This window comes from Danio rerio, chromosome 23, assembly GCF_052040795.2.
Source record: "Danio rerio strain M-AB ecotype USA chromosome 23, GRCz13ab, whole genome shotgun sequence".
Classification (NCBI taxonomy): domain Eukaryota; kingdom Metazoa; phylum Chordata; class Actinopteri; order Cypriniformes; family Danionidae; genus Danio; species Danio rerio.
Window position 1 is genome coordinate 39070109 of NC_141043.1, and position 24289 is coordinate 39094397.

The following is a 24289-nucleotide window of genomic DNA, read 5'->3' on the forward strand; positions in this document are numbered from 1 at the left end:
TTAATTGACAGATACTTTTATCCAAACTGACATGTGTCTTGTACAGATTTGGACAACAAACACAATGTTTCCCACCGAACCCAAATATTTTAAACTTTTATCCCCTAAAGAGGTGGTCCACTACGATATCATATTTGAAACTTTAGTTGACGTGTAATGTTGCTGTGTGCGCATAAATAACATCTCTATATGTATTGCGCTCAAAGTTCAATGCAAAGGGAGACATTGGCTTTTTCAGAGTTAGCTTAGCAAAGCCTACAGGGAACGAAGTTTGGGAACTACAAAAAATAAATCCAGGTTAGTGAGATCACAAATGCATCAGGTTACGTTCATTTACCATGTGCACACTCCCCCACGCAGTGAAGGGGCATGGCCAGTGGCGCTGTAATGTTATAGCAGAGAATGCTGAAATGGCGTCTAAACGCTGCTATTTCCACAGAGCTTGTTCTGTTTCTGTATTTTGGGGTTCCAAAGGACACAACACAAAGACAGAAGTGCTTACAGTTTATTTTATGTTCCAGAGAATTATATTAATATATTTTTATATAGCTAGCATTTGACAAGGGAGAACTTCCAGAATCTCTCTCAGTTCAGTGCTAGATTCAGCTAAAAACTCCTCCAACCGACGAAGTTGTGGATTGTGAGCCACAACCTGTGTATTTATTTGTTAAAATTGATCAGTTACATGCACAGTTTCCAGCATTAACAGTATGTTGTAGCAAGTACGTAGACAAGGATGTAAACAATGGGAAAAATGCTGTTTGGCACCGCTTACAATTTAGCTACAAATTCATATTTATCAGTCAAACCGCTGTAAACACACACACTCTTCACCAGCTCTGCAGTGTCTCTCTATTCTCTACTCTGACTGGGTGCACAGCATTTACACAGTGCAAAAGTGCGTGCTTGAAGGCACGTGACGCTTTTCCTGCTGACATGGAGCCGATTCGCAAATCCCAGCACATTATGTTAGCTGACCAATCAGAACCTCTTGAGGGCGGTCTTATGGAGGAACTAGGCAATATGACAGTCGTTTTCATGTTAGCTGTATATAATAAAAGTAAGATATGTGAAAAAATAACATGATTTTCTACAAATGAAGCATGAGCACACATTGCTTTGCATCTGTTAAACACTGTGAACCAACGCTTTAAGTGAAGTTTGGCTTGCTTGGTTTGGGACTTGTGGAGCTGCGCATTAATAAATTTGCTCTTCAGTGTCTTGACTTTCAGCAGTGAATATTAAACCACAGTGAACTGAACTAAACCAAACTTCACTCTGAAAACTGGACTGACACAGTTTCAATTCACTAGAACTTCAATGTTAAGCTGATTTGACAAAATCTACATTGTAAAAGTGCTATAGAAATACAGATGAATTGAATTGAAAAGTTTAGACTAATTCTCGGTCCACACAACATGTTCATTAGCAAAGATTTGTCTATTCTTAGTTTGAGAGCTATATGGTGTCTGCATGGTTTTCAGTTCATATTCTCTTTAACGTACTGACACTGTATGTGGAGATACAAATCTTGAATCAGTTCAGGGCTGAACTGGTGACCAATTCAATACAGTGTTGAATTGTTTGCCCATCAAGATTCTCTGCATCAATTTGTATTCTCATTCATTTGTTATCTGTGGACTATCATTTGTGGACCTTTTTGAAGGACGTGCATGAGTTAGTGACACTGTAAAGATAAAACGAACCGCTTCTCTTGCTATGACTTTAGGAGGGTTTCAGTCACTTTAGAATGACTCAACATCATGCAAAGCCAGTCACAATTGTAGGCTGTATCCGAAATCGTCCCTATACCCTCAAGAAAAATTCCAGAAGAATTACTGTTAAAACTGTCGGCTGTGGTTGTTAAAATTTTACCGTAAAACATACGTAGAAACCATCAAAAGCATGTTCAATTTTACAGTAAACTACCATATTCATTCATTCATTTTTCTTGGGCTTAGTCCCTTTATTTATCAGGAGTCGCCACAGCGGATTAACCACCAACTTATCCAGCATATGTTTTACACTGCGAATGCCCTTCCAGCTGCAACCCAGTACTGGAAAACACCCATACACACTCATTCACCACAGCTAATTTAGTTTATTCAATTCACTTATACCGCATGTTTTTGGACTGTGGGGGAAACTGGAACACCTGAAGGAAACCTACACAAACACGGGGAGAACATGCAAACTCTGAAGCCACCACTGAACCACTGTGTCGCATTGAAATTCCATATTTCTTTTATTAATTTGTGTTATACATCAATGTTTTGAAGTACTGCTTTCTGCACATTTTACATTTGTTACAAAACACCACCATAAGCATGTGGGAATGAGAAAGTCATATGATGACCCAATGCTCATCACAAACAACATTCCCAAGCAGAAAAACATACTAATATATAGAAGACGCTCAGTGTCATTCACACAACTACAACACACCATCATTTTGACAAACATAACATTTAAAAGAAATAAACATTAATATAAAAATCCAATAAACAATATTTATTAAAATCAAATTAATATTCAAACTTAGAATTAACATAAAACTCTAATTTACATAACCAAAGAGAAAATTAGAATCATAGTAACATCAACAAAAAGCATTCAATTAAAATTGAAGTGTCATTCAGGGAATTTTGGGAAAGTGGATATCAGCCTTTTTACAATTTATTTTTATCTGTGTGAAAGGGGCTATAGAGTGTACATGGGTTGTACACTTGTTATTACTGTGCATTGTGGGATTGATTGGGTGCACTTTATGAAGGAATAGACCCAGCTGTGACAAACCAGCGACCTTCTTCTTTTGAGGTAATAGTGCTAACCACTGAGTGAACGTGTCGCCCTAAAGCTTTTTTGACAGAATTAAATAAATAAAAGGTTTAAAAATGATAGTATTTGTAGAAAGAACAAGGTGTTAGTTTTATTTATTATTATTTATTTATATAGAGTTATATTGAATATAGAACATACCTGCCAACCCTCCCGTTTTTCCCGGGATTCTCCCGTATTTTACAGTTTATCCCGCTATCATCCCGTAAAGGTATTTTCCCTTATTTCTCCCGTATTTTCAGTCTTTCTCTGAAGGGTGGCAAATAAACATTAAAGAGCCGAGCCTCTCTATACGCAACCCATAACGCCGAACCACCAGGGGCCGCCCCTTGTTCTTAAATATGAGTCAGTTCTGTGCTTTCACTTTGTTTAGACATGAAAACACTTTAAAATAAATATAAAAACAGCAAGATTCCCTTATTTTCATTACAGGTGCCGTCTCCCCTTCATATGCAATCCTCAAAACAGTCATGTAGCGGTACATGACTGTTAGCTGACGCACTCCATAGTGATAAATAGACGCTCTTTCCTAAACGGATTCTGTACTCGCGATTTGAAGCGGAGCAAAAGTCTGGGTTTTGCATGCGTGTTTAAATAGATATACGCATAATTAATAATAATAATATCTAAAGATGTCGATCTTGGTGTATATTTTTTCAAACACAGCTAATTTCGTCCTAAATGAGCTTAAAAATTTAGGTAAGCAATCAAATGCTTTCATTATAGCGTTAGATGTGTGCAGTTTTAATATAATCAAACGAAAACAAATCTAAATAAATCATTCATTAGTTGCTCTATAAGCAGAATGTGTAAGAAGAAACAGCTAATCAGATTTGATGGCTTAATTCTATTTCTTCATAATAGCTATTAATTTTAATAAGCTAAACTGTTTGCTATTTCATTTGCTGCTTATGTATACTAATTTTGTTTTTCTTTTGTAAATAATAATAATGAAACATATTACTGACCATTTAATAGTTTACTTTTAAATGGGTGGGTGGGGGGGGGGGGTTCCATGTCCATGTCAGGGGAATCCAATATTATGGTGTTCATGTCCCTTATTTTCACATCCCAATGTTGACAGGTATGATATAGAAACTAATTCATCTTTAGAAGATTTTGGAGAATGACTGTGCTGCAATGATTATGACACAGCAAGCACAATGCACATTTACTCAAAGCATGTACACTTAAAGACAGAAATAAACCCGCTCAAGGAAAGCAAACTATAACAATGTAATTTAATGACCTCATCTGTCAACACCGAGCTATTAAATTGCAGAGCTTGTGCAAACATATTCTTAATGCTATGATAAGATAATACTGTTTTCTTTACTGCTTTTTTCTCACCATGATCAATTTCCCATCTGTGTTTATTTTGTTATTAAGTGGAAAGTGTCATTTAAATGTCATTCCAATCAGTGTGGGTGGCATTTGGATGTTCATTTACAGTAATGTTACAGGTTTGAATGGTCTGGCACCTACTCACATTGGTGAGTTTCTTCAGTGGCATACTTTATCTAGGCCTCATCAGTCGGAGTTTCAACTAGTTGTTCCCCAAATCTAAAGAAGTCAGGGCTTTTTCTTTGATGCAGCTCCTCATCGGTGGAAAGGTTTGCCTTTAATATATCAGGTCATGTTTTTGTTTGGTGTGCTGGTTATTTTGTAAAGCACTTTAGTCAACATTTGTTGTTATTAAATGTGCTCAATAATTGAAGCAATCAAACAAACAGTATATCAATACTATGTTATTTCCGACGTCTTTACACTGGGTGATATTTCTACAGACTTTTCTTAGTGTCCTGTACATCTGACATTCTGCATTTTGCATTCCAACTAAAAAAGCAGGGGTAATGGGAAGATTGAAGCAAGTGAAAGTGAAATGTGGTGTGGAAGATGGAAAAACAAAGACAGAAGTACACAGGTAGTGTTGGAGAAGGAGGAGAGCGAGAAAGGAAGAGAGAAAGAGAGATAGCAGCCTGATCTATCTTCATTATCCTCCACTCTGCAGTCTCCCAACACAGAGATCATAAATCTCAACCTCCAGCACACTTCACTGACAATGAAACACAAACACTGCTAACCTCTGACCTCTCTCCTGCTACTGACACACAGACACACACTCACTCAGACGCACGCGGAGAATGACAGCGCACACTGTAATATCATTTCAAACTGGGTACACTCAATGCTGAAAAGAAAGGATATTAATCTTTCTTTTAAAATGGGGAATGCATTACCACATTCTAAGTGTTAACTGCTTTGGACTGATTGCTAGTATGTTTTCAGAGAGAGATACTGTATGCAAGATGTGTAGCGCAGGGCTGTGTGGCATGTAAACCACTTCCTGTTGACTAGTGTATTGAGATCTAATGCCAAAGCTGCTGAAGTGTCCTCCTGCTTTACTTTCAGCTGAGCTCATTTGAGTAAACTGATTTATCTTTGCAGTGAAATAAATTTATCTTTGCATTGAATGCTTAAACATTTTAAATATTATTTGCAGGGTTTGTACGGGTGCTGGAAATCTTTAAAAATACTTGAATCTAGTGTTTTCAAGGTTTGAAAAGTGCTTAGATTTTAGATAAAGTGCTTGAAACTGCTTGAAACTGTAAGTGTGTTGCTTTCTTAAAATATTATGTTGATACAGTACAATGAAATAAACCTTTTGCAGAAATTGTAAACTCTGGCATCTGCCAGTTTTTTTTTTATATCTGCATCCTTTGCTTAACCCCTTAACTGTCGCCACAACTTTTTGGAAAATGAAGTGAAAAAAAGTTTAATAAAACAAGTTGTATGCCTTTTACTTGATGAAAAAAGTGTACACGTTAATTTTATACATAAAATTAGCATTTTGCAAAACATGTTCTAGCCTAAAAATTGACAGAAAGTCAAAGCTAAATATCTGAACAAAATATATTCCAAATTTAATGTTGATATCTCAAAAATGAGCTTTCAGTATGATTTTGTTTGGCTGCAGTTCCAAACATGACCTCCAAATTCAATTTACATTGATGACCACACAAGGGCGCCCTCTATGTTTTGAGGAACATGAACATTTTTGTTTTATACTTTTGACAATATTTGTAAAGTAAACTTACAATTTTAAATTAGTTTGGGCAGATTGGCGATATTTTATTTGAATTTAACCTTTAAAAAACATCTAAACTCAATTTTACATGTGGATTGCTGTAGCAAAGTAATTTAGTATGATTTACGAATGCTTTACAATATGTATTCTTTTAGCAAATAAATAAATAACTGTTGCTCAGTAATATCTATCAAAAATGAAAATTTGGAAAGAAAATTTAAGCTTTCAAATTATATACAGTTAGTGATGATTGCTTTTGGTTTAGACTGCTATATTACAGTTTAAAATTTTAACCTTAAAAGGTCTCACAGGTTATAGGGTGACATTAAATGTGTTTTAATCTATTACTCTTCTAACATAACATAGCGCAGCATAGCTAAATAAACATTGTGTTAAGAAATGCATCCAGAAGTCTTTGACCGTTCCAAAAATATAGTTGGTATTGATTATTCAGTGGTGGTGGGATGATGACAGTTAAGGGACACTGGGAGAAGACAAAATGCATGGAGATTACTGCTTCATGAGTGAATAATGCATGAAATTAATATCAATTTAAGATGAATTATGATGTTGAATGAATGAAGGAACAAAAGCATTTCAATAATGGGGTTAGAGTAAGCGTTCCATGAAAATCTTTTTCTTCGATTTTTCTAGACTGTAGTATTGAGCATCGAGCATTGTAGTATGACGCTTCAGTATTGCGTGGTGTAGTCGGGGTTATAGGCACATTTATTCCGTATGCCTACTTTTTTCCACAAGCTGTTTGGGTATTAGGACTTCTGAGGATTAATAATTGTGAATACCCTCAGTATACTCACTTGTTTTGCTGATTGAACTTCTCTGTTGCGTCCCCTTATGCGTGTAAACCAAATGTTTTTTTAACTCGCACCTTCATTTGTTGCAATAGGTGGATTTTTGTTTAAATTACACCATTGCCCGCCCCCCTGACGACCGGAACATCTGTAAAAAATTTTGTGTGAGTTTTTCGAGGACGACGACAAGTCATCTAAATGATGTTTCTCTGAAACATTCAGGTACAATTATAAAACAGCATGGGCATCGCTTTAGCCCCCTATATTTCTATTCAGCCACCTAAAACGTTTGTGATTACCTCATAAACTGTACACTAAATTATCACCTCAGTCCCCTTTAAAGCCAATCTCATGGTTTGCTTGGGGCACTAATAGCTAAGCATAACGATTTGAACAGGATTAGACTATTAGCAAAAAAATTAAAATCATCATCATTTACTCAACCTTTACTTGTTCCAAACTGGTTTGTCTTTTTTTATTCTGTTAAAGCTGGGAACATGTAACCATTTACTTCCATAGTATTTGTTTTTCCTTCTGTGGAAGTCAATAGTTACAGGTAAATTATGTTAAATAAATATGTTGCTAATGAATCAAAGAAACTGGGTTGGGTAAGTAAAAGTACATCCCCTTTTTATAGGACTACATCACTGGTATTGAGTACTATAAGAAATAGCATCTGAAATGTGATTATGTAGATGTACAGTTGAAGTCAGAATTATTAGCCCCTGTTTATTTTTTCCCCGATTTCTGTTTAATGGAGAGATTTTTTTCAACACATTTCTAAACATAATAGTTTTAATAACTCATCTCTAATAACTGATTTATTTTATCTTTGCAATGAAGACAGTAAATAATATTTGACTAGATATTGTTCAAGACATACAGCTTAAAGTGACATTTAAAAGCTTAACTAGGTTAATTAGGTTAACTAGGCAGGTTAGGGTAATTAGGCAAGTTATTGTATAATGATGGTTTGATCTGTAGACAGTCGAAAAAAACTTAGCTTAAAGGGCCCAATTATTTTGACCTTAAAATGGTTCATAAAAAATGCTTCTAATAAGACTTTCTCCAGAAGAAAAAAATATTATCAGACATACTGTGAAAATGTCCTTGCTCTGTTAAACATCATTTGGGAAATATTTAAAAAAGAAGAAGATTTGAAGGGGGGCTAATAATTCTAACTTTATATATTTGAATTCTGACAACTGTATATTTGGTTATTGCTTTCACTACACTACTAGCAAAACATTTAATATTATTCAAGTGGAAAAGAGTAGACCCCCAACAAACGCTGGCTGGATAAATTAAGTGATGTCTATACATTCAATTGGAAAAGATTAAATATATGATTTAAGGTTCATAACGCAAGTTTCTAGACAAATGGTCCTCCTTTATTAAATACTTTGAAGAACTCCCTGAAAATGTATTCAGTTTTGTTTTATTTTTTTTCTGTTATTTTTTTTTATTTTGTACTCTTTGGATGTTACCAAACTCTTCATGTCAAATGATAACATATTGACTAAAAATATGATATAAGTATTGCCTCAATGTTAACTTTGATATATCTGGAAGGTTTTGTGATTCAAGAGGATATATTATTATTTATTATTATTAATTATTTTTTATTTATTAATTTTTTTTTGCTGTATTAAGATGCACCTCTTTTGTATATTCTTTCTTTTAGATGTTGCCAAGCCTCTCATGTTAAATGACAACACATGGACTAAACAAGTATGGTAAACAGTTTTCTCACTGTCAACTCAGAAACTCTGGAATGATATATATTTTATTTTCAAGTTTATGTTTATTTATGTTTTTCTTTCAATGCTGTGGTTGTGGTAGGGTAGGGGTTATGCAATGCTTTAAATTGTAAATGCAAAAAAAGGTTAAGTGTCAGGCAGGTAATTCTAGGAAAGTGTATGTACGGTTGTTCACTGTGTATACTAAGGAAACTTACTGTTAATGAGTTTACAGATTTTCATTGCAGCATTTTTGCAGTGTTTTAACCATTGAAATCAGAGCCAATTTTTACAGCAAACTTTTGTAAACACAACATCATAATATGATCACACAAAATACTTTCAATATAACTAATCCTTTCAAACCCCGACTTTTACATTTGATTTATTTTAAAGCCTTACTGACAGACCCAAGGCTAACCCTGACGCGCCACATCTCTGAGCTCGAGATGGCACAGTCAAAGCGGAGCCAGTTAAGGTGTGTCTTCACTGTGAGGTTTCTGGGGGTTTCTTTTAACCAAAGCCAGTGCAGAATGGCAGCTTTAGGAAGAACCAGGCAAACGCCCAGAACCACAAACAAGCCAACACAGAACTGTTCCATACAAGCACAAACTGCACACTGTGCTGGTATAAAACACATAAACAGTGGCATATAGACTGACACACCCTCAACACTGAAGCTTGGAACTTTCTACAATGTATTTAGGACATTTGTAGCACATTTATTATTATTTATGACAACCCTGAAACATCAATTGGTGCTCTTTGTGTTCTGTTATGCTTTTCAAAAGCAAAATTCATTTAATTCAGCTTCAGTGTTATGCTTTAAAAAATACTGTGCTGGCATAACCCCAATGTTGGTTCAAATACAGTATGTAGAAACCCAATGTTGGGTTATTTTTTTCAATTAAATTTAAATGACATTTAACTTAGTAGTTGGGTTTGTCTATATTTGACTCAACCGGGTTATAACCACCCATCATTTTTAGAGTGTATGTTTGCATGGAACACAATGGCATGTTTTGCTGTATTTAGAGCATGTTTTATTTTTTATGATTTTTTTAAAAGATTGTGGAGTCATCATAATATTTATTGATTAAAGTGATAGTCCACCAAAAAACAATTAGCTGTTAAAAATATAGGAGAGTTTTAACTTAAAAAAGCTATTTCTATTGGGACTACTGAGTGTCAAAAATACATACACTCACTGGCCACTTTATTAGGTACACCTTACTAGTACTGGGTTGGACCCACTTTTGCCTTCAGAACTGCCTTAATCCTTCATGGCAATAGATTCTGCAAGGTACTGGAAAATTCCAGATTTTGGTCCATATCGACATGATTAATTAGTCGGCTGCACTTTCATGATGCGAATCTCCCATTCCATCATATCCCAAAGGTGCTCTGTTAGATTGAGATCTGGTGACTGTGGAGGCCATTTGAGTACAGTGTACTAATTGTCGTGTTCAAGAAACCAGTCTGAAATGATTATGATTCACAATTTATGACATGATGCATTATCCTGCTGAAAGTAGCCATCAGAAGATGGGTACACTTTGCTCATAAAGGGATAGACACGGTCAGCAACAATACTCAGGGAGGCTGGGGTGTTGACACGATGCTAATTTAGAACTAATGGGCCCAAAGTGTGCCAAGAAAATATCCTCCACACCATTACACCACCACCACCAGCCTAAACCGTTGATACAAAGCAGGATGGATCCATGCTTTCATGTTGTTGATGCCAAATTTTAATCCACCATCCGAATGTCACAGCAGAAATCAAGACTCATCAGACCAGACAATGTTTTCCAATCCTTTATTGTCCAATTTTGGTGAGCCTGTGCAAATTGTAGCCTCAGTTTCCTGTTCTTAGCTGACCACAGTGGCACCCGGTTTGGTCTTCTGCTGCTGTAGCCTCTTTGCCTCAAGGTTGGACAGTAGAGGAGGCATGCAGTGATTCAACAAGAAGAGGCAATACACACCAGAAGTGCAACAGTAATTATATAAAGGAACTGTGTCCACCTTCAATCCACAAACTCAGCAAAGAGTCTTGAATGTATTTACGAGCCTGGAGCATCCTATTATGCAACATAGGCTCATTTTTAAAGAGTAGCTCTAAATACATTTCTGGAGATCATGAATTATGTAGCCGGAGCTACGTATGGCTGCATTTGTTTAAAACGAATGGCATGTGGTGGTATGACACCGTTCCTTTTCGTGCTTACTAGCTGACCACTTATCTCCATATAGACAGCTTTTCCACTGTTACCAGTTTGTCCGGTAGCTTGACATGTACCTTGGTAAACTTGAGACACAGAGCAGAGTTGAGCGAGACAACAGGGTTCGAGTCCGGTTCCAGAAACAAGGTAAGACTAAAACAACAGTAAACAACAGGGTGAGAATGTGGTCAAATCTGAAAACGTTTTTAAAATCAGGGGGCTTTTCTTTTTCTGGATTTCTTTTCAAAACACTATCGGTTGGGTTTAGGGAAGGGAGAAGGTGGAGTTATCGGTCGGTTGGTCATTCAGTAAATCAGTCAGTCGACAGCGGCCTCTGGTGGATTTACGTGAGAACAGCAGGCACGAATGCCACTCGCAAGAGAAATTTGAAATCTGAAAAAGTGTACACAGCGGCCTCTGGTGGATTTGAGAAAACAAAATCTGTAAAAAAAAAAAAACAACTCCTGGGATGTATTTTGCTCTCTCCAGAAATGTATATACAACAAAGATGGAAGACACTTGTGTTTTATTGTTCATCAGTACGACAAGTATTTATGTATATAAGATTTACGGTTTCCGCAAAAAATCTTCTGTAATATTGTATTAAAGAAAGAAATATACATCTGAGATGACCTCAGGGTAAATAAAATCACAGCAGATTTTCATTATGGGGTGAACAATTCCTTTAAAATCAAATTTGATCTCACGCCATCTTAAATGCAAAGAAACTGTATCCAACAACTTTCACAAGCAGTTCCTCATTGGCATTCCTACATCATGTGCTACTCAGTGCATGTCACTTTGTGAATACACAGAGTTCAAGGAGTGAGAAAAAAGAAGGGGAAAGAAAGAAAGAGAGGCAGAGAATTAAAAACAGAAATTTAAGCTTGCCTGTTTCTTCCCTCCAGGCATTTTGTGGCTTGTGAAAAATGTGCTGTATATTTGAAGGGTGGAGTCACGTGACCCAGACAGGGTTCATGAATCAGAGCGCATAATTATTTCTAAGAGAGACGAAAAGAAGAGAAAGAGGGAGGGAGAGAGAGAGAGAGAGAGAGAAAGGGGGCAGAGAAAAAGAAGAAGAGAGAAAGAAACGACAGTGTAGTGTGAAAGAGACTCTGATGAACGGAGCGCGCGTGCTTCTCTTCTCTTCTTTTCTTCTCCTCTCGCGGATTTCAGTCACAACGGGTGAGTTTAACTTCCACAGAACCGATGTTTTGTATTCGTTTTTCGCTTTTGTGTGCCAGGTATGATGCATATAGCGACAGTAGAAGCCAGGGCGATTTAAAACGAAACTTGAGCAGATACATTTAAGGAGCTATGGATTGATGAAAGAGTCGTTTTGACCGCTGGCAACTTTTGCTCGGTCTTTCGCTATACGCTCGCGCGAATCGGCTCTCTTGAATTCATCTAATAGTAGCGCGTGCGCCGTGCGTGTGTTTTGATTTATTTTCGTGCGGCGTTGATGCAAGTGTTTTCGCGATGTGTTAAAAAGACGACTGGTTACTTTGTTCCATACCTTCACCAGGTGCAGTTGTACCTTGACGTATGTAAAATTTGAAACATTTCCCTGACAGGTATTGCTTTCTTTCTAGCCTTAAGTGTTTATGCCGTAGCCCTGTGGCTTACAAGCTTTAAGTGTGAGTTTGTAAATTTGAGATTTGTTTTTGTAAGTGACTGAGTGTCGTCTGTGCTACAGTTTGTGGTTATTGAAGTCTTTAAATAAGCATCTAATGTTTGTCAGTTTTGGGTAAAAATGTGGTAATGGTGAAATTGGTTGTTTTAGAAAAAGTTGTAATATTTTGGCACGTCGTTGTTTGGATGTCATTGTCTATGCAGTGTAAATGTCAAAGCAGTTATAAAAACACTGTATTTTGTTTTATATAAACTGTCCACACAACTCACTGTTCCAACTCTTTTGCAGACCTATAATAAGGAACTGATCAAGGATCCAATTTATAGACTCATAATTTGTACATATGTGCCCTAGTTCTTCATGAGTGAAGGAGCTATTTTGTAAGCAAGATCTTTTTAATGAATTGGATGATCCAATTGACAAAACTGTTTTGAACGATTGGTTCCGGTTCTTGAGTTGACTCAATAGTGCACAGGAACATAACTTTAATTGGATTTGCTCATCATACAAATCCATCATATGGCTTCTGAAGAGTTGAAATATAGCGTATGAGTCATGTGGATTGCTTTTAAGATTTTTTTTTTTTTTAGCAATTCTACATCCCTCTTGAGGCTTGAAAGCCTTCAGTCCACATTCATTATAATTACAGTACATGGGAAAAAACAAGCTGAACATTAGTGTTCTGCTAAAAGAGGGGGGAAAAGATAATGAAAGACTTTCTTATTTTTATGAACGGTCCGCTAAAGATATTGCCGTTATATTGTGTTTGTAAAGTGAAATCACTATGAGCAAGTATTCAATTTTTGTAAAAAGACACAAAATCCAAAATGCACACATCAGTATTGACTTTTTGTGTTACTTTTTCTTTGTATTAAATGGTAAACTTCAGTATTGCGTTGAATGTAACACCTGTTTTCTGTGCTGTTCTCTGACTCAGTCTGTGATCTGAAAGACCTTGCTTTCTTTTGCTTTTCAACATGTTGTGTGTGAGATTTTCATGAGCTGAAAAGTTTTTTGGAAGTTTATGCCAGCAGTGTTGAACAGTGTCAGAGCCGAGCGTGATTTATGAGGTCTTATTTTAACAAGTGACAGAATGTTCACATCCAAACACACATCTGGGGCTGAGAAGAAGTCTGAGTGCGTTACAGCATTAAAACGACACGCTTACAAACAAATATATGCATGGCTTCTTTCTTTTTTGTCAACTGAGAAAGGAATGGGCCAGCCCTTTTTTGTCTTGAGCTGTTTATGTCTCACAGATCAGCAACATGAGTTTACATGAACGCAGACAAAAGAAGTAGAGACAAGGAAAAACAAACTATTGTCAAACCAGATATTCACGTTCCACCAAAACCAAAACTCCCACTCTGACTCCAGCGGGACTGTGCAGTCTGATCTCAGCAGTACAGTAAGTGTAATGGAATACGGGAGTGTCTTAATGTGTTTGTGTGTTTGGGTAAACTGCTGTCATTATATTCTTGAGTGTGCTTTCCATTTTGAGTGACAGTTAAATGTGTCTTTTAACCACTATGTATCAATCAACTAATCTTCATAGGTGATTTAGATTTGCAGTGTCACTTCCTTGTTAACTTTAGTGAATGTGACTCGCTGCCGGTACTACAGCATGTTACTATACTGTATATATATATCGCCGTAATAAGTGATTAGTTACTTTACTTAAAAATAATGAGTAAACCATTGTATATGGGAAGTTTACTGAACTTCATCTGTATTATTATGCACATAGTTTATTTACCTAATAATATATATATATATATATATATATATATATATATATATATATATATATATATATATATATATATATATATTTTTTTTTTTTTATTACAATTATGTAATATGTATGTTTACGTTATCATTCAAATATTTATTATACTTTTATGTAAAAGCATTTTAAAAGTTACTATAATTTAAAAAAATTAAAACAAAGACTTTAAATAAAGAATTGTGTATGGATAATTTATTTATAAAATTCAGTAAAATTTAATTAATAATTTTTTTGTAATTTTTATATACTTTGATATATATATATATATATATATATATATATATATATATATATATATATATATATATATATAGCGCTGCACAATATATTGTTTCAGCATCGATATCGCAATGTGATCATATATAATAGTCATAATGGCAAGATATGCAATGTTGAGTTTGTATTATAACTTATCGTTTGCATGCGATTTTGATTGCTGTGATTTGTATAATTAATTTAAAAGCATTCAGGCATAAATTTGTTTTTTACCATTTGTGACTTCAGCAATGATTAATTTTATTCAATTATATTTATTTTTATCTTTTAATTACTCTATTTTAATAATGTTAGACTCTGAAAATGATTAAACACGTTATTCCAATTATATTTTTTTCTTGGTTGTATTTATAGATTTATTAGATGTTATGGAGATACATTCCCCCTGCAGAATCATCCCAATTAATCTAATATTTTAAAAATTATTTTTAAATCGAGATATTAAATAATCTGGTACAATCGAATTAATATGGCAATATATTTATTAAAAAATAAAAAAATTTAATGTTGGATTCTTCTAATTTTTCTTTTTGAGAGTCTTATTTGTTTTATTTCGGCTAGAATAAAAGCAGTTTTTATTTTTTTAAAGCCATTTTAGGGATCTTATCAGCCCTTTTAAGCTACATTTTTTCAATAGTCTTCAGAACAAACCATCATTATACAATGACTTGCCTAATTACCTTAACTTGCTTAGTTAACCTAATTAACCTAGTTAAGCCTTTAAATGTCACTTTAAGCTAAATAGAAGTGTCTTGAAAAATATCTTGTCAAATATTTTTTACTGTCATCATGGCAAAGGGGTGCATTTAATTATTATTATTATTATTATTATTATTATTATCATCATTATTATTATTATTATTATTATTATTATTATCATTATTATCATTATTATTATTTAACTATGTTTATGGTTGGTTCTATTGCTGGCTGGATAGTTTATCGTTCAAAGGTTCCTAGTCTAATTTTCTTTTCGATAGAATGTTTTTTTTGTGCATGATGATGAGATAATGATTGAGTTGTTGCCCAGACAGTGCATGTTTCTCAATTAATATTTGAGATGTTGTTATAAAGACCTTCATTAAACCCCCCTAACTTGTCTGTCTGTACATATCTCAGTCTTTTTTGTTAGCTCATCTGCCTCCCTTTTTTACCTTGAAATCATAAATCCATCAGTTTATCCCTGACTCTCTCAGGAATGTTTTTGGGGGGCAACGGAATATAAGTATCAGGGAGGGGCTGAACAGGTGGTTTATGGGGGATCCGGGAAGGTTGGGGTCTTTGTTCTGTACTCTGTAATTATGAAGGAAACCATCAGATCACTGTTTCCCTTGTATATTTTTGCAGGTGTGCAGGGATGTATCCCTTTGACTTTGTGTGTATATAAGACTTTATATGTGTGTGGAAGGGAGAGAGTGTCCGACATCTGCTTATAGAAGTTCCTGTGTGTGTGTGTGTGTGTGTGTGTGTGTGTGTGTGTGTGTGTGTGTGTGTGTGTGTGTGTGTGTGTGTGTGTGTGTGTGTGTGTGTGTGTGTGTGTGTGTGTATGTGTATGAGTGTGTGAGTCAGGCCTGTTTTATTAATGTGTCTATGTTAGTGTGTGTGTTTATACTCACGAGCGCGAATGCTTCCCCGTGCCAGTGCTACTGTAATGAGTGCAATCTATTACCTTCTATTGCCCTGATTAAATAAACTGTGTTCATCTGAAATGGCTAGTTGAGCTCGGCGGTCATGTCATTTGTTTTTATAAATCTGATTTCTTGTCTGATTGCGCTACGTAATAAACCACGACTACAATCTAGCAACAATCATGTTAATGCTCTGATCCTTAACCAATTATTTAACCTCGTTTCCCACAGAGGAATACAGGGAGCGTAAATAAGCTCGCTGGTCATGTTGGCTTTTTTAGTCTTCAGGCGTTTTATGGGTCTATAAATGGCTTTCTTTTTTTTCTGTTGTTTATCCGTTCTTGCCGTGTGCCTGGACTCACCTTGTCCACATCACATTGCGGAACAGAACTGTCAGAACTGTCTTTCGTCTGCTGCATTTATCGCTCACTCTTTCCACTGCATGCTCTGTCTCTCGGTCTTCTGTATAACCTCGTCTGAAGCTCTGAAGTTTGGTTATTTATTTATTGATGTATGTATTTATTTATTGATGTATTTATTTATTTGTTTGTTTCAAAAATGGGGATTTAGAATCATCCCCCCCACAAAAAAGAAGTGCAACATTGAATTATTTAAAGGCCTTTTAAAAAAGAAAAATGTTATACAAGATAGACATATAAAGTCTTTAAATAATTTAATAGTTTAAATAATTAGCTGATATATTTGCATGTATATTTGTCAAAAATACTTTTCAATTAATAGTAATTATTTAAAGCTTATTGAAATGTATATGAATATTTTAGTTTAAATATTTAATTATAATACTGTAATAGGGTTTGAGTCGATAGACGATGCTATAGTCCATCGCGATGGCAGACAGACATCACGATGCTGAGCCGTCATTACGATCATCTGCCCTGTCCCCGTCGCAGCAGCAACCCGCTTACAAAATATACACAATTAGGCCCCGATTACACTGATACGTCTTAGTTTTAAATGGCATTTTAGAACAAAAACGATCCACGTCCACTCTGGCGTTTTACCTAGCATTTGTGAAAAAATCTCCCTCCACACAATACCACTAAAAATGCACGTCACGTGACCACACACAGGCATGTGCTGCAACATACTTTAGGTGCACGTCTGAGCTCCAGGCAGTCCCTAGAGAGCAGTGCACGTCAGACAGTTTATCAAGGATGATTATTGTTGTCTCTATCTAACGACTCTTTGAACTTTTTTGAATCTATCAGGTTATGTGTCACAGCGTCAGTACACTGCTTCAGTCTTTCGCTTTTCGCTACGTAATTTTAGTGAAAACCTCAGATACTGTTGGTTGGTTCCTGTTGGTTTTGCACCTTTTTTCCAACCAAGTTTGTCGACGCCATTATAACGACAGATCACTCTTCCTTTTCATGCCAGTGTCCCGTGGAAAAAGTAATTGACAGGTGTTAATTTGTGTGTAACTTACCTTTATTTATTTATGATTTGGTTATGGGTAAAACAAAGACCATGCGGTACAGGTAGTTAAAACGGTAGGCTACAAATTATTAATTAGTTATCAATTCATTCATTATTCATAAATAATTAATTCACCGCAGCCCACAATGACAATGACATCATCCATCGCAATGTTTCACATTAGACATCGTACGATGCCAAATTAGAAAAAGGTTTAAATCAAATGTTATTTTAAATGTGTGTTAATTACACAATATTTTATAATTTTTTTTATTTGCTTGTTTATTTTACAGGGACAATACACTTGACATTGTTATACAAAGATAAACGATGTTGTGTACATAGGGCATATAGCATAAAGCTAATTTGCAGCCCTCGTCCCTGGTTAGGCTTTACGTAAAAAAAAAAAAAGATACAAAAAAAAATAATAAGAAGAATAATAGTTCTAATAATAATTCTAATAATTATTAGGCTAATAATTCTGACTTCAACTGCAGGTGAATTGAATAAACTCAATTGGCCATAGTGTATGTGTATGAATGATTCCTAGTGCAGGGTTGCAGATGGAAGGGCATGCGCTGTGTAAAACATATGCTGAATATTTTGGCGGTTCATTCCACTTTGGCAACCTTTGATGAATAAAGGGACTAAACCGAAGGAAAATAAATGAATGAATGGATATTCTCTACTGTAATAGTTATTAATAATTAATAAAGGCAAAAAACATTTCTCTGTATTGTCTAAATACATAATATTATAAAATAATATATTTCATAATATTTATAATATTGTATATTATTACGTTTTAACAAGTTAATTTGTTAATTTATAATTTTAAAAACATATTTAAGAATATTTAAATCACTATACATAAAATAGTATGTATGAAAATAATTTATAATAATTAAAACCTTAATTTTTTTATACATGTATAATCAATTTTACTTATTTAGATGAAATTTTATTTAGATTTTTTAATAAACTAAAGGTAAATATACATTTGTGAACGTTATATTTAAATGCTTTCTAATAAAACAAATAATCCACTTACAGTATTTTTTTCACTTACAGTATTGCTCGATTTATTTTAGTAGTGAATCCATTTAAAGTGTTATTATTAAACGATATCCAGTGTAATATGAGGTTGAATCAGGCGATTATGGTTTATTGTGAATAAATGGGCACTTGAGCCGTACAGCTGGATCTGTGGCAGCACAACAGACTCTCCTTTAAATTATGACTGGAGGGGCAATGCTGTGATAGATATTATGGGCATTGTCAGTGTTGTGCAGTGATTGGGTGTGAAGAATGTTTGTCGGGTGCCAGGAAAGGGCTCAGTGTCAGACTGCTTTTAATTGATGGGAAATGTGACTCTGAAGCACTAGATCATCTATCACTCTTAATGCTGCGCTACCATTTGCCCTGTCAGAAAGCAGAGGAATTCGAACGTGTCAGTTTTATCTCCCACAATAAAAAGGTTTATGAAGGGCTTTCTGGGAAATGACTGCTTGATGACAATGATACGCTTTGTTTAATTTCGCAGAGGTCCAATTTGGCGAGGCTGTATTTTACTATTGTTTATTAATGCTGCTTGACACCACTGTAACCACCGACCCCTCTTGTGGCACCGGGAAAAACAACAAGACACATAAATCAGTTGAATGATTTGAAAGTTTGTACACAACCGGTCAAAAGTTTATCATCAGTAAAAGATTTTTAAATGTTTTTAAAAGAAGCCCCTTCTGCCCTCCAAGGATAAATTAATTTGAAGATATTGTATAATTAAAGATTATAAAATATTATTACAATTTTAAACAGCTATTTAGGTGACACAGTGGTTAGCACTGTCGCCTCACAGCAAGAGGGTCACTGGTTTGAGCCTTGGCTGGGTCAGTTAGTGTTTCTGTGTGGAGTTTGCATGTTCTCCCAGTGTTCATTGTGGGTTTGCTCCAGGTTCTCTGGTGTTCCCGACAGTCTTAAGACATGCACTGTAGGTGAATTGAATAAGCTAAATTGACCCTTCCCTTAGCCCCGCCTTCCTTAGTTACTGTTGCTATGCCTGTCAAGCTTTTGTGCCTGGCACGTCTATTACAATGTGTAAGCGCCGGTGTCAGATATTCCCAGGGATATAGTTAGTCATTTTTGGTGAACAGGTAAGATATCCGAGAAAGCCAGACAAAAAAGGACTGCAGTATGCATTACAGGGGTATATTCACGACTTAATAGGCAACCGATTAGAGAATAACTTAATCAAAATTGAATCTAGGTTAGCCTAGCCGCCTCATACGCTGACTATTCAGCAGCTTAGTTCATGCACAGCAGGATAGGGGAAATTTAAAAATAACCTAGTTATAGCTAATTAAACCAGGATTTCTCTTTTTTAGCCAAAAAGCCTGATAGACTATTGTTGTACAATGAAATATAGCGGTACTAACCGATGAGGAAACACGCATGGACAGTGCTTCTACATAGTTCATTCATAGAAAGAGCAGCAAGAAAGGAGAAAATTATAAATACGTACCAAATATTAGCATCATTTACCCATAACAATGTACAGCACTTATAACTGTCAGTGTGTTTGTATGCTCTTTGTCCAGTTTCTATTCTTATTTGCAGTTAGTGGAAGAAATAAATAAATTGAAATGCAAATAAGAGTATAAATAGCACAAGTGAACAAATAGATTTTCTCTACCAGCAAATATTAATCAGACACCAATCATAAAAGCAGACACTAACCCGCTATAACATCATAACCAGTGACTAAATCTCAGAAAGACCGAAGAAAAACGTTGATGAATTGTAGCTCTGACATGGGCATGAGGGTTATAAATGAATGAAAACCAGCTGCGGGTAAAGTATAATGTTCGCAAATGCTCAGTTTGTGATCACATCTCGGTTTTGTTCTGTTGATATGTAATTTCAAATATTTGTAGCTTGAAATAGATGGAAATATGAAGTTCAGTAAAGTAAGCAACAGATTCGCAGATTCATATTTTCCGGATCAATAACTCATGACCTATTCGCTATTAGTATGACTACTGTGGCGAAGGCTTAAATGGAGCAGTGCTCATAATATCGAGCAGAAAGAAAAGAAAAAGACAGCTGGGAAACATAACCTGCTTTGTATTTTTGTAGGAAACACAGTTTAGATCCGTTTAGGGTAAGAGGTGTGTGAGTTATTGCCGTTGGTCTATCATTGAATGCGTCAGGAATATCAAAACAAAACCAACTAATTCCGCTCCTTTACTGCTCCTCATACAGCTTGATCCACGCTGGCATTTCACCCCTTGGGTTTTAGGTTTTGAAAAGGGGAAAAATTCCAAACTTTTAGGAAACCGGGTATCAGATTTGCACAATCCATATGCACAACGCTTTCTCTTGCTCGAAAGCTTGACAGAGCCCCTGCACATAGCTACGGTTGCCAAGCCACGATCGGTGGGTGGCGGTTTTGGGTGTGGCTTAGAGAAGGGTCAATTGGCTGTAGTGTATGATTCTAAATGCAAGGGTGTATGGGTGTTTTCCGGTACCGGACTGCTGCTGGAAGGACGTACGCTGCGTAAAACATATGCTGGGTAAGTTGGCGGTTCATTCCACTGTGGGACCCCTAATAAATAAAGGGACTAAGCCAAATGAATGAATCAAGGCTATGTCGAATAATTAAGATAAATTTGATAATGCCGTTTTCATCTTAAAATCCTCCACGTCTACATTATAACAACTGAAAACGCTTTCGTTCATGTACTGCACATGCACACAGATGTAAGATGCTTTCACCTGCATCATATCTGTCTTCCCTTTATTTACTTTCGATCTCTTTGATATGTCAGAAGAATGTCGCAACTGAATAATTCTTCTACTGAACAATAGCTCTTAGTAGGGTTGCACGATTAATCAAAAAAAGATCACGATCTCGATTAAACCCTACACATGATCTTAATTCAGCTTTTCTACGGTTTAGCCAATTATATTTTCAAGGTCAGGAGAGAAGAGTAAAGTTGGACGCACAAATCTTCACAGTACCATGGACTCCTTCAAACGGTGTTAAAAGTGTCACATACTGTATTTATAAGGTATAATTCACCCAGAAATGTTATTTCTGTCTAAATGTAATGATATATTTGCGGCTGCGAAATCACATGAGGCGACCGTGAGCTGTTTGTTTACTACAGAGAACGCGTGCGTGCACACCAATCATGCCTACTTCAGTGAACAGAACCTGCATATTCGGTGAATAACAAGTAATAAAGTTATAGTGTTCAGTTTGTTGCACAGAGCGATGGTTTGAGAGTCGCACTGAAAGAATGATTTGGATGGGGAAGTGAAGGTGGTGTTACACCAAATTCTGTGATGATCATATTCTGTGACCCTAGGAGGCGCTGTTCTCACTGTTTGTCTTGAACTCGCTCCCATATGCACCAGCGCGGACTTCACTTAAATGATCATATTGCATTTTACAGTTATGATTACGACTAGCATTTGATATCTTTTTTTCGTTGCTAACACAAAGTGTAGTGAATGAATATAAAGGTTTACTGTGTCAGTATAACTAGCCTATATAATGTTAAATATCATTCAAGAAGGAATCTGATAATGACAAATGTCTCATTTTACCAGTGAAAACAAATGGTCTAATAATGTTGTTAATGACAGATGACAAGCACATGTCTCAAACATATAATAATTCAACTTCAGAATTATGAATAGTTGGATTCTGATGTCATCATTTTGCTGTGAATTAACAAACAGGACATATTGAAAGTCTGTTCAAGTCCACTATAATGACTATACAGAATTTGCATTTTAACCAACAGTAGACCTTCACATAGGCCTATTATTATTATTATTATTATTATTATTATTATTATTATTATTATTATTATTATTATTATTATAAATGTTTTACCATATTTTTGAGAATTAACAATAATAATACCTTACCAATATTAACCCTTATTTTACGTCTACAGAATCGTGAGAAAATCGAGATCTTGATTTTAAATAAAAAAACAATTGTGATTCACATTTTAGCCAGAATCGTGCAGCCCTAGCTCCTAGTCGAACAATAGCTCCCAACATTCCCTGTCCTTTAAAAACAGACAGCATCCAAAACATCTGCTTTACTATCGTCATCCACCATGTTAGCTGAATTGGTCAAATGACTAAAATGCATCATAATTTTTAAGAGTCTCCATTTTCATAGTCCACACTGCAACACTAAAACTGTGTTCATCGACTTTGAACAGAGTTTTCACAAAGATACGATACAACAAAGATACGACACATGGCCCTAGTGAGCAGAATTGACTTCTTTTAAAAACATCTTGCTCATCCCAAGCTTTTGACTGGTGGTGTATATGTGTGTGTTAATGGCATCTGGCCTTTGAACCGTCAGCACTCAGTTGTGACCCTCTTCATGACCATTTGACCCGCTCAGCGCCTGGAGCTCCACCAGCCGCAGACTCTCCACACAATACCTCTCGACGTCTCCCAACATCTTTCTTCAATATATTCCACACAGATTTGGTTCAAGGTTACACAGCACACTGCTCTCTGTCTTATTGTAATGTCTCCCATGCATAATAAATAGACAGCCAGTTTTGTCCAACGAGCTTTGCTGTAAACATCCCTCGGACACATATGCTTATGTTTTATGCAGGATATGACAATTATTTTTCCACAGAAAATATGCAAACTACAAGCAGATCTCCTCTTTTTTATGGCCCGATGTGGTTTGTGCTTTCTGGTTTATATTTTGCATATTTAAACGGTGGGGTGCCTGGGAAATATGAGGCGTTTTTGTGAATTTAGTGCTTTTACAGTGCATTCAGTTTAGTGATTTGTCTGGGAATCCAACCGGTGACCTTAATGCTTTAAGTGTGAGTTAAATAAAACAATAACTCATTATTTAGAAACACGTGTATTTATGTGGGTATATGCAAAAACAAAAAGACAAACAAACATTAGATTTTTTTTTTTTTTTTAATCGAGTTTAAGGCTGCACAATATTTAGTTTTTCTGCAATCTTTATTGCGATATGAATATAATCATTTCACCAGATGACTTGAATTGTTCAATTTGGAAAGAACTCATAATTGCTTTTTTTTATTATATTTTTATTTTCTTAAAGCAACACAGAATAATACAAAAATAACCAACAATTATTAAGACAAAAAAGAAAAAGTAAAAAAAAAAAAAGACAAATCACCATTATTACATCAGTTTCTCCAGTATTACACATCAGAATTATTAGCCCTCATTTGATTTTTTTTTTTGCTTTTTTAAATATATCCAAATGATGTATAGAGCAAGGAAGTTTTCACAGTATGTCTGATAATATTTTTTCTTTTGGAAAAAGTCTTATTTGTTTTTTTTTTTGTGTTTTTGTTTTTAATTTTTTAAACACCAGTTTCGGTCAAAATTATTAGTCCCTTTATATATATATTTTGATAGTCTACAGAACAAACCATCATTATACAATAACTTGCCTAATTAGCCTAACCTGCCTAGTTAAACTAATTACCATAGTTAAGCCTTTAAATGTCACTTCAAGCTGTTTAGAAGTGTTTTGAAAAATATCTTGTAAAATATTATTTACCGTCATCATGGCAAAGATAAAATAAATCAGTTATTAGAAATGAGTTATTAAAACTATTATGTTTAGAAATGTGTTGAGAAAAGTTTCTCTTCGTTAAACAGAAATTGGGGAAAAAATAAACGGGGGGCTAATAATTAATAGGGGCTAATAATTCTGACTTTCACTGTACTGTATCTATATAGGCCAGGGGGCACAGGCAATATGATGATCTTGCAGAGGATGACAGAGTTAT

At 35.2% G+C, this 24289-nt stretch overlaps 1 protein-coding gene across 19 annotated transcripts in view; it reads left to right on the forward strand.

Moving 5' to 3' along the window:
* The window catches only part of rarga (retinoic acid receptor gamma a), a 174832-nt gene that overhangs the window by 44684 nt on the left and 105859 nt on the right, over positions 1 to 24289 (forward strand). For 2 of the 19 annotated variants that reach the window (XM_087305058.1, XM_087305068.1), the window contains exon 1: positions 11795 to 11884. The exons of 13 other annotated variants lie outside the window; for them this stretch is intronic. The gene's annotated coding sequence lies outside the window, so the exon portion shown is untranslated. Of the gene's footprint in view, positions 1 to 11794; positions 12274 to 24289 lie in introns of those variants that run through there. 4 more of the 19 variants (XM_087305065.1, XM_087305072.1, XM_087305069.1 and 1 more) reach the window with 3 other exon arrangements.